The sequence below is a fragment of the Orycteropus afer genome, unplaced genomic scaffold, assembly GCF_000298275.1.
Source record: "Orycteropus afer afer isolate SDZICR_OR568_19922 unplaced genomic scaffold, OryAfe1.0 scaffold00002, whole genome shotgun sequence".
Taxonomy (NCBI): Eukaryota; Metazoa; Chordata; class Mammalia; order Tubulidentata; family Orycteropodidae; genus Orycteropus; species Orycteropus afer.
The window spans coordinates 28,971,747-28,983,307 of NW_006921589.1; positions in this window are offsets into that span (position 1 = coordinate 28,971,747).

The following is an 11,561-nucleotide window of genomic DNA, read 5'->3' on the forward strand; positions in this document are numbered from 1 at the left end:
TGCAATGATGGGCTCAAGTATAGCAGGGATTGTGGGGCTGGCGTGGGATCGGGCAGTGTTTCGTTCTGCTGTGCATGGGGTCGCTATGAGTCGGAAACAACTCGATGGCACTTAACAACAACAACAACAACAAGGGTTTCCCAGAAGTGGGATTTTCCATGCTAAAACTTGGACTATCCCAAGCAAACCAGTACTATTGTTGTCTACTAGGAAGTGAAACATTGAAGTCTGTTGTGAAATTGATTAATTAGTAAGTGAGGTCTCCTTGTTTAAGTACGACCATATTGTTGTTGTCAGTTACCATGGAGTTGATTCTGACTGATGGTTACCCTATGTAAAATAGAACTAAATAATGCCTGGTTTTCAGCCATCTTCACAATCATTGATGTTCCATTGTTGCAACTATTGTGTATTTTGAAAGCTTTCCAACCTATGGAGCTCATTTTCCAGCACTATATTCTATTGTGATCCACAGGGTTTTCATTGGCTAATTTTTGGAAGTAGATCACCAAGCCTTTCTTCTCAATCTGTCTTAGTCTGGAAATTGCTGAAACGCGTCCACCAAAGAGCAAAGATGTCACTTTGAAGACTAATGTGTGACTGACCAAAGTCATAGTAATTTCAATAGCCTCAAATGCATGCGTAAGCTGCATAATGAATAAGGAAGACCACAGAAGAAATGATGCATTTGAATTGTGGCGTTAGCAAAGAATACTGAAAAAAAACACGGACTGCCAGAAGAACAAACAAATCTGTCTTGGAGGAAGTACAGCTTAGAACTCCTTAGAAGTGTGAATGGCCAGATTTTGTCTCATGTACTTTGGTCATGTTGTCAGAAGGGACCAATGCCTGGAGAAAGATACCATGCTTGGTAAAGTGGAGTGTCAGCACAAAAGGGGAAGACCCTCAATGAGATGGGTTGCAACGATGGGCTGCAATGATGGGTTCAAGCATAGTAAGGGTTGTGAAGATGGTGTGGGATTGGGCAGTGTTTCGTTCTGATGTATATGTGGTTGCTATGAATCAGAACTGACTCATTGGTACCTGACAACTAGCTGAGTTAGAGATGTTTAGAAATGAGTATTTCAATAAAGGTGAAAACTACAGACATATTGTGGTTCTTTATTTAGCAACAATGAAATTAAAAAAAAAAAAAACCATTGCCATTGGCTTGATTCTGACTCATAGTGACCCCCATTGCTTTCCCCAGGCTGTAAACCTTTACTGAAGTAGATTGCTTCATCTTCCTCCTGAGGAGCAGGTAGTGGGTTTGAACCACTGACCTTCTGGTTAGCAGCCAAATGCCTTACACACTGTGCCACCAGAGATAAATATAGCAAAAGCTAAAACCTCCATTGAAAGACCTTTCTGTTCGGTTGCCTGCTCTGTAGTCCTTGCTCTGGTCCCTTATATGAAAAGGCAATGAGAGAAGAAAATTTCTCAAAAAATTTTTGATCATAAAAATCAACCAAGGTCTGTATTAAAAACACAGATTCAGAGACTAATTTATTCAGAATCTCCAGGGAGAATATGTATGTGTGTGTGTGTGTGTGTGTATAATTTTTTTTTTTTTTTTTTGGGGCAAGTTCCCTGGATGTTTATTAAAAGTGGGTAAGCCTTAGAAACTCAAGATTGGAAGCCATACCAATAATACACCATGTATCCATTCTCCTTTCAGAAGAACCTGAGAGGACACCACTCCCTGATAACCACAGTGGGGATTCACAGAGCAGGTGGAGGTGGAGAATACTATTTCTGCGTGGACTCTCCTGCATCCGTTTCACAATAAACACCTAGGAAAGAGAATGGATTAGGATTTTTAAATTTGTTGTTGCTGCTGTTATGCTGTGATGGGGTCTTTTACTCCAGATTGACCTGATAGCAATGGTTTTGGCACCCAGAGAGAGCTTGGGAAGAAAATGGGTGTCATTGGGTCTGGAGGGGACCAACAGGACCTTGAGCACAGACAGGTTAGAGAGGTTTCAGGTCTACTGTTAACGCTCAGGTCTGGGTGGAGGACAGAGGGTTCCAGATTGTTAACCAGCAGCAGCTGGCAGCTTTCTTGTTTTTTAATTAAATAACCCCCAGCCACACAGGCACACACCAATCCCCCACCTTCTCCTCCTCACGAAACCTCATTAAGCAAGAGGACTATAATTAATCCCAGAATCCATCATTGACACTCCCATCATCGGTCTGTTCCTTCTGTGGCAGTGTGGGGAAAAAGGCAACCCTCTTCTCCAAACTGTATGGGCAGAGGGTGATCCTAGGGAGAGGTAATCTCTACCTTTCACTTAATGTGTAACTTGGCCCTCTGGGGCAGCCAGACGTGCTGTTTGTCCTTACCCCCTCCACTGTGGATGGCTGCCCAGAAGGGGCAGACCTGTTTACCTGAAACAGCTGAAGCCTTCATTCCAAGAGCAAGAGAATTTTTCTGATGTCACTTTGTCATGTATTCAGACCCAAGATCCCAGGAATATTTTCACATGATTAGATGTGGATAACCATCAGCAGCTTTAACTTCTTACACCTTCTTAGGTCTTATCCAGGGCATATGGCTACCAATGAGGCTATTTTTTCTTACACTGTCCTTCATTCCTTTGTGCCTTCTCACTTGGTCAGCCTCAGCCTGTGCTTTATCTCCTTTGCACTACTATTGTTGGGTGCCATTGAGTTAATTTCAACTCAGAGAGACCCCATGTCACAGAGCAGAATGCATGTGATTTTCTTGGCTATAACCTTTATAGAAGCAGATCACCATGGCTTTCTCCTCATTGGAGGAGCTGAGTGCATTTGAACTGCCAACCTTTCTCTTAGCAGCCCAGCACTTAACCTTTGCTGCACCAAATTTACTTTCTTATGCCAGCCTTCTGGTTAGCAGTCAAATGCCTTAGGCACTATGCCACCAGAGCTCCCTAGCTCCTTTCTTCTGCCCTACTCTCTCCTTTATCCCCTTGGTCAGCCATTCTCCTATTTCTGAACTCTCTTGTTCTCATTTTCAAATTACACAACCTGTAGTATGTGAAGGCTTGTCTCACTGATATCATGAATCAGGTTTCTTAAGATAGAAGCAGCTGCCTTTGAAAATTCTAAGAGGCAGAAGGGTGGGGAGGAAATGAGCACAAAAAGGCAGAGCTGCTTCAGAAGCAATCTCTTGTGTAAAGGCAAATTCCTCTCCCCACCCCCAGCTTGGGTGAAGCTCTGGTAATATTATTGTCTGCAAAGCCCCCAAACACAGTGAAAACGAATATATCATTTACATCATTTCTCTTTGTAGCTCTGACAATTCATATTACCCCAGAACCTGACATCTCCACTTTCTTCCAATTGATAAATAATCTCTTTCTGATTTCTGTAACTGAGAAACATCATAAGCCCAACACACAAAGGAAGATTCATTGGTCTTTTATTTCACAAGTGAGCTCCTTGAAAAATTTAGTCTGCATCGCCATTTGGGCATTAATTCCTGACATGCCACTTATCATATTTTGATTGTTTCTAAGAGAATACCGTATTTTAACTCTTTGGGAATGATTTAACCGATCAAATATATGGCATCTGGTTGTTATGGTAACTAAAGTTCTAAAAATAATATAAAGAAAAGACCACCTTTAATTGAAATCACAAGAAGTTGTTATGGTAACTGGAATTTTAAAAGTAACTAGGTTAAACTACATTTCATTTTATCCAGCACTTTGCACAAACAAATTCTGATTAAAAGATCAGGTTTAATTTAATCAGTTAATTAATGTCACAAAATGTCATTTACCTTATAACTCATTTACATTCACTGCTGAATTATCCAACTCACTAATTTATAACCATTCTGCTTTCCATTTCGCATTCTGGAACCTAGGGCAACTTGTGTAGTGAGAGTGTGTAGTGGGGCTTGTCTGTCTACCTCAGGTCTGGCTCTGCCTCCTGCTAAGCTACTGGAGCCTCCATTTAATTTTCTGCAAAGAGAGATGATATTACCAGCTCTGCTTCTGGCACATATTTGCATGGATCAAATAAAAATTAAGTATGTGAACATGTTTTGATATTTTTGAACCTGATACAATGTAGCATGTTATTATTATACCACATTCTTTTCTCCACACAATTCTGGGATATTGAATTAAAAAAAGAAACCATATAAAAATACTAAAAGGTTTGTATTTATGACATTGAGTATAGAATTTTTAGTTTAGTGACTAAATTAATAAAGGAATGAAATTTATCATTTTTATCTCCTATGTCAAAATTCTTAAAGAAAAACTATAAGTGTCTTAAAGACAAGAATGGTACTAAGCCATTCTTTGATGACCCCTATAGTGCCTAGTTTTATCCTTTCACCATACTTATTCAATCTGTATCCTTAGCAAATAATCTGAGAAACTGGACTATAAGAAGAAGGACATAGCATCAGGATTGGAGGAAGATTCGTTAATAAAGTGTGATATGCAGATGATACAACCTTGCTTGCTGAAAGGGCAAAGGACTTGAAGCACTAACTGATGAAGCCCCAAGACCACAGTCTTCAATATGGATTACACCTCATTATAAAAGAAGCAAAAATCCTCACAACTGGACCAATAAACAACATCAAGATAAAAGGAGGGAAAGATTGAAGTTGTCAATGATTTCATTTTACTTGTATCCATAATCCATGCCTATGGATGCAGCAGTGAAGAAATAAAACAAAATGCATTGCATTAGGCAAACATGCTGGAAAATACCTCTTTGAATGTTAAGTAGCAAAGATGTCACTTTGAAGACTAATGTGTGCCTGAACCAAGTCATGGTATTTTCAATCACCTCATCAGTATGCAAAACCTGGACAATGAATAAGGAAGACTGAAAGAAAATTGATACATTTCAACTATTGTGTTGGTGAAGTGTACTGAATACACCATGGATTGCCAGAAGAGCAAATCAATCTTCCTTGGAAAAATTATAACCAGACAAAACTGGATATCCATTTGCAGAAAAATGAACCAAGATCTGTAACTCACACCATACACAAAAACTACTAACTCCATATGGATCAAAGACTTAAATTTGAAGCCTAAAACTATAAAGTTTCTCAAGGAAAAGATAGGGGCAAATTTAGGGCCCTAATATATGGCATAAATAGACTATCAGGCATAACCCAAAATGCGCAAACAGCAGAAGAGAAACTAGATGAATGGGACCTTCTAAAAATTAAATTATTATGTGCATCAAAAGACTTCTCCAAAAGAGTCAAAATAGAACCTACAGGTTGGAAAAAAAAAAAATTTGGCGATGACATATCTGACAAGGGATTTATCTCTAATTTCTAGAAAACTCCAGCACCTCAACAACAAAAAGACAAATGATCCAATTAAAAAATGGGCAGAAGACATGAACAGACACTTCACCAAAAAGAATATTCAGGTGGCCAACAAACACATGAAGAAATGTTCACGATCATTAGCCATTGTTGTTGTTGTTGTTTGCCATCGAGTCGGCCCCAACTCATAGTGACCCCTCCTTGGGTTTCCAAGGCAGTATCACTACGGAAGTAGGATTGCCCAACCTTCCTTCCGAGGAGTGGCTGGTGGGTTTGAACCGCCAGCCTTCTGGTTAGCAGTCAAGTGCCTTAGGCATTATGCTATTAGCCATTAGAGAGGTGCAAATCAAAATGAGATACCATCTTGCTCCAGCACTAGTAGCAAAGTTCAACAAGACAGAAAATAACAAATGGCGGCAAGGATCTGGACAGATTGGGACTCTCATAAACTGCTGGTGGGACTGTAAAATGATACAACCACTGTGGAAATCAATATGGTGATTCCTTAAAAAGTCGGAATTAGAAATACCATTTGACCCAGCAATTCCATTAGTAGGTATATATCCTAAAGAAGTGACAGCCAGGACAAAAAAAGATATGCACACCCATGTTCACTGCAGCACTATTTACAATAGCAAAAAGATGGAAACAACATATGTACCCATCAACGGAAGAATGGATAACCAAATTATGGTACATACATACAATGGAATACTATGCAACCCTAAAGAATAACATAGAATCTGCAAAACACTGCATAATGAACTTGGAGGGCATCATGGTGAGTGAAATAAGTCAATCACAAAAGGACAAATATTGTTTTAGTCCATTATTGTAAAAGTCAGGGAAAGGTTTATATATGGAAGGAAATTTTCTTTGTTGGTTACCAGGGGTGGGAGGGTGGGGGAGGGAACACTGCTAGAAAGGTAGAGACGAGTATTGATTTGGGTGAAGGGAAAGGAATGTGCCAAATGTGAGTGATCAACACAACAACATTGAGGAAGAGGAAGACATAGAGTGGTGCATGGGAGGTCCAGACAACAAAGATGAACCCATTTGCACATACAATACTGTGTTGTCAGTGATGGCAAACATTGATCTATGGGTGGATAGATGGGTGGACAGGCTGAAATATTAAATATGTCTATGTAGGGGGGAATGTGCTCAGGACCATGTGTGGGGTTGACAGACAATGTTTCTACAAGTATATTTGTAAAGGGTCAAGGTTGTAGTCACTTCTTGGCCACAGCCAGCTACCCAGAGGGAGCAAGTAGTTGGACCTGTGGGCTTGGGACTAGTCATAGGGCACATCAAGCTCAATTGGCATAACATACTACACAAAAACATTGTTCCACCTCCTACTTTGGTGAGTAGCGACTGGGACCTTAAAAGCTTGCAAATGGCCATCTAGATGAAATGATGATCTCTCCTTGTCCAGAGCAAAGAAGAATGAAGAAAACCAAAGACACATGGAAACCATTAGTCCAAGGGACTGGTATATCATGCAATCCTCAGCCTATATGACTATGAGACCAGAAGAACTAGATGGTGCCCAGCTACCACTGTCCACCACTCAGAGGAGGATCTGTGTAGGAGAACCTGGATAGAGTGGGAGAACAATGTGGAACAAAACTCAAAATCGTAAAAGAAACAAAAAAAAGGAGTACAAGATTTGCTGGTCTTATACAATGTGGTGGAACCCCTGTGTGGTAGTTCAGTTTGTGTGTCAACTTGGCTGGGCCTGGTTGAGTGGCTGGGCAGCTGAATGTAGTTCTTCTCCATCATGAGACTGGTAATTAACTCCATTGTGGAATCTATTGGAGCAGCTGAGTAGCTGCTTTAGGGAAGTGGGCTGCTTTCCATTTATAAGAAACAGCTTTGGGAATGCACTCTGGCTTTTTGGCATATTTGAATCCTGCATGTAGCTAAGTTGTTGTTCAGCCTGTCATGCCCTGCCGATTTTGGGACTTTTTCTGGACTTGAATTAGTGGCTTGCTGTGTCGTTGGGTTATATCAGGACTGTGCCTTTTCACTTGTTGACCTTGGGTTTGTCAGCCTCAGCAACCAGCAGCTGTCTGAGTGAAGAAAAGTCTCTAGCTTCAGCGGGCTGGGAGCAAGCCACAGAGCTAAAGTCCAAGGTTGAGGGACTTTCATACAGCCCCTAAACCCTGGCATTTTGAACTCGGACTTCTAGCCTCCCAAACTGTAAAAGAATAAACTCTTGTTGGTTCAAGCCATCCCATTTGTGGTATCTTCTGTCAGAGTGGCACAAGGAACCAAAACACCATGAGATACGGCCCTTTGCTGCCCTTTAGGTCTGGAATTGAACCTACTCCCGTGGCTTCCAGCCAAACAAAAGACAGGCATGTGAGCTGAACATTTACATTAAGTAGATATGCTCCTTGGAGAGATCAATCATAGGAGAATAGAAGAGCTGTGTATAGACAGGGAGACAGCTGGGGGCAGGAGTGCATGGGAAGGAAGGATACAGGGAAGAGATGGCTATGGGGAAGAAGTGGGAGGAGAGCTGTTGCATTGTGGGAGATAGCAGTCAGTGTCATGAGATAAAGTGTATGTAAACTGCTGTATGCAAGATGAATTTGCTCTGTAAACTTTCACTCAAATCACAATAAAATTTAAAAAAATCTTTAAAAAAAAAAGGAATTCCTTCTTGGAAACAAGGATAGTAAGACTTTCTCTTATGTACTTTGGACATGTAATCAGGAGGGATCAGTCCCTGGAGAAGGACACTGGGCTTGGTAAAGTAGAGGGTCAGCAAAGGAGAGGAAGACCCTCAAGATGATCAGCACAGTGACCACAACATTGCAACAAATACAGCAATGATTGTGAGGACAGTGCAGGCCTGGGCAGTATTCTGTTCTGCTGTGCACTATGAGTTAGAAGTAACTAGGTGGCACCTAACAACAGTAACAAAATCGTGTCTTGCTCATAGTAGGTATTTAAAAACTACTCAACAATTTAAACTAGCACCCAGTGTTTTATTGTTACATTCCACATGTGTGAGAACTTGTTCTGAAATAAACTCTTACAACACTCAAATGATCCCTGTATTGAATTGGGAATCAGACATGTAAAGAAATGTCCTCAAAAACACTTGGTAGTTCCCATGATAGAAGAGGGATGGGTCAACTCTAGAAGGTGTATATTGTGAGTGGATTTATGGAAAACTCAATGAGACGGTAAACCTTGAACAGTGTTTTGAAAACTGAGAAAGTATTACTAGGCCTGGGAGATTTGGGGCAAAATGGAGGTCATTTTGTTCAGTGGGAAATGGTGTACATGAAGGCCTATATGTGTCCCAAAAACTAGGCTTGGTGATATCGGGAAAGAGGCAGTGGAAGTTATGTTTTGGAAAATGCAGAGTCCTGAGCTGTTTTTGCCATTCAGCACTAGAGAGGCACAGAACTTAGTCCCTGAAAAGCATAGGAGAGCTGAAAAGAGAAAAAAAAAAAAAAAGTATTAGCTCCTAAAAGAAAGCTGCAAAATTGAATTTAATAAATGTTTAAACATCTACAAATATAACATTGGGCCAACTTCATTAATTGTCATGTTTACTACTCATATATTTCATTACACTTAATTTGAAGGTTAAATTTTTCTCACTTTGTAAGAATTTCCAATGATGCAAAATAATTGCCAAGAATTCATAGCCAATTTTAAATCAAATGAATTATCGTTAACCAAATTATTTCAAATGCAAAATTACAATTTATCCCCTCAGGAGTGTATAGCAGGTTCACATAACACATACTTGAACAGTGCAAAGTGGGGTCTCCCAAAGTGAAAACTCCAAGGGCTCGTAAAGTTTTTAGCAATAAAAAAGTTCAATGATTTTGTACAAAAACAAGCCTATGATTTAAAAATAATAAATGATATAGCAAAATAATGATAAAGACAGAAATATGTGTAAGTAAAGGAGCTCTGCTGGTGCAATGGTTGAATGCTCAGCGGCTAGCCAAAAGGTTGGAAGAAAAGACTTGGCTCCATAAAGAATTACAAGCTTGGAAACCCTATGGGAACAGTTCTACTATGTCCTATAGGGTTGCTATGAGTCAAAATCAACTCAATGCTACATGAAAACAACATGTATAAGTCAGAACAACGACAGTTTAAGTTTAATGTGTTGTAGAAGACTGCAGAGAGATTGGTGAACTAAGAATAAGACCTGCGTTCTAGTTCTGACCCCATTACCACATGAGTGACTTTCAATTGCTTAACTCTCTGGAGCTCAGTTTCAGATGCTTCACTGCTGTAGGCGGCTATGCTCAGCAACAGCAGTCTTCAGAAGTTCTTGCATGTTCCTCACTCTCTGAAAGCTAGTAGCAAAGCTGAGATCAGGTGGCAGTTTTCCCTGATCTTTCCTCCTACAGCCTTTCCCAAATGCTCTATAATTACCCAGTCTCCTACATTAAATCCCTTCCTACTGAAATACCTTCCGTGATTTCTATTTTTCTGACTAAATTTTTGATTGGATACATGACTATTATTTTTACTGTTATTATTATTGCTAGAATCATTCCCCACTAGTCTTGAATTATTTGTATTCCCCACTAGCTCTGGTGATGTACTGGTTAAGGCATATGGCTGCTAACCAAAAGGTCAGGGGCTTGAATCCACTAGCTTCTCAGTGGAAGAAAGTTGTGGTTCTCCACTTCTGTAGATTTACAGCCTTAGAAACCCAGTGGAGGTTGCTAGGGGTCAGAATCAACTTGATGGCACTGAGTTTAGTTTAAGTTTAGGTTTGGAGACTTGGAACAGGATTTCATCTTATGTACCATAATATCCCTTGAACTAAGTATGGTATTGTGTAGGGTTGGCAAACATTCCTCATATATATGCTACTTATTCCTTTTTCATCCAGGGCAGGATTCCATTAAAAATCAGTCTGGCTGATCCAGAAAGCATCTTCTAAACACTAGTTGATACTATATTCCGAACAGCTACTACCAGTGTATAAGAGATGGCACTAAATATGAAATCTAATTGTCATATCTAACCTACCTGAAAAAAAAAATTGTTGAGGAATAAATTAATGCATGAATGTCAAACTACCTTCCATTGAACTCTTTGTCCTTTTAAGGATAGAGAAAATGTCCCTTAACCTTCTACAAATAGCTGTGGTTGATATTTAGAAGTAAGAGAAAGTAAAAGGAAGGGCATGGAGAATTATGGAGAAAGTTACTTTCTGGTTTTCTTCAAATACAGGAAAGTAGGGAAGAATAAGTGAGTTGTGAAAAATGAAAGTAAGTAAGGTGGTGTGTATCGTAATGATATGATTTATATAATGTCTTATAAAAGCCTCTCTAGTCCAAGCCACATTTATCTCTCTTGATTTGCAATATCCCAAATACATGAATGCACTGCAAATAAAGGAGAGGCTTTGCCTTTGCCTTTTTAGAAAACTAGACATAGTACATTGATAAGGTGATCCTCTGGTTGATGGTTTAGAAATGAGGTCTATTAATGCAATGACTTTTAAAGTTTTTATTTTTAATCATAAGATCCTTAAACCAGAAAAGTTCTCAAGGGGTCTGAGGCCCCAGCCCTCTCCCTATAACAAAACATTCTCAGACTAATGATCATCATTTTCACTGCTCACTGACTTACTTCAAAATAGTTCATATTTGCTTTACTTTTATCTTAAAAACAGCACACACCCACTTTCGTCATTGTTGCTCTATAATTAGCATATATGTTTTTAATTGGCTTACTTATGTTCCCTCTCTCGATTGGACTGTTATTTTTATTGGCTTTTAAGGAGAGCTACCTAATCTTGAGTTGAACTTTTCTCTTGAAATACTAATTTTTTTTTCCGAGTAAAGATAATTAATTTTTATGCTGCTATCTATTACTTTTATTGTAAAACAGTTTAAATTATTGATGTGTGGTTCTTCCTGAAACATTATCACTGCCTACTTGTGTATTAATATTACCTACTTGTGTATTCCACCACTTACCTGTCAGTCTGTCGTTCTGTGGTGGCTTACGTGTTGTTGTGATGCTGGAAGATATGCCACTAGGATATCAAATACAGCAGGGTCGCCCACAGTGGACAGGTTTTAGCAGATCCTGAGTGATCCTGATGGCACAGACAGCTTGGAGATTCCTGAGTGGTGGTAGGACCTAAGAATTAACCTAAAAATCAGCCCTGCTAGCCAGCGACTGCATAGAGGACTGCTCTGGTGGCTGAGGAATAAACAGAGAAGGTGAAGAGAAAGGCAGGCTGAACTGTGGACTTTTGCCAGTC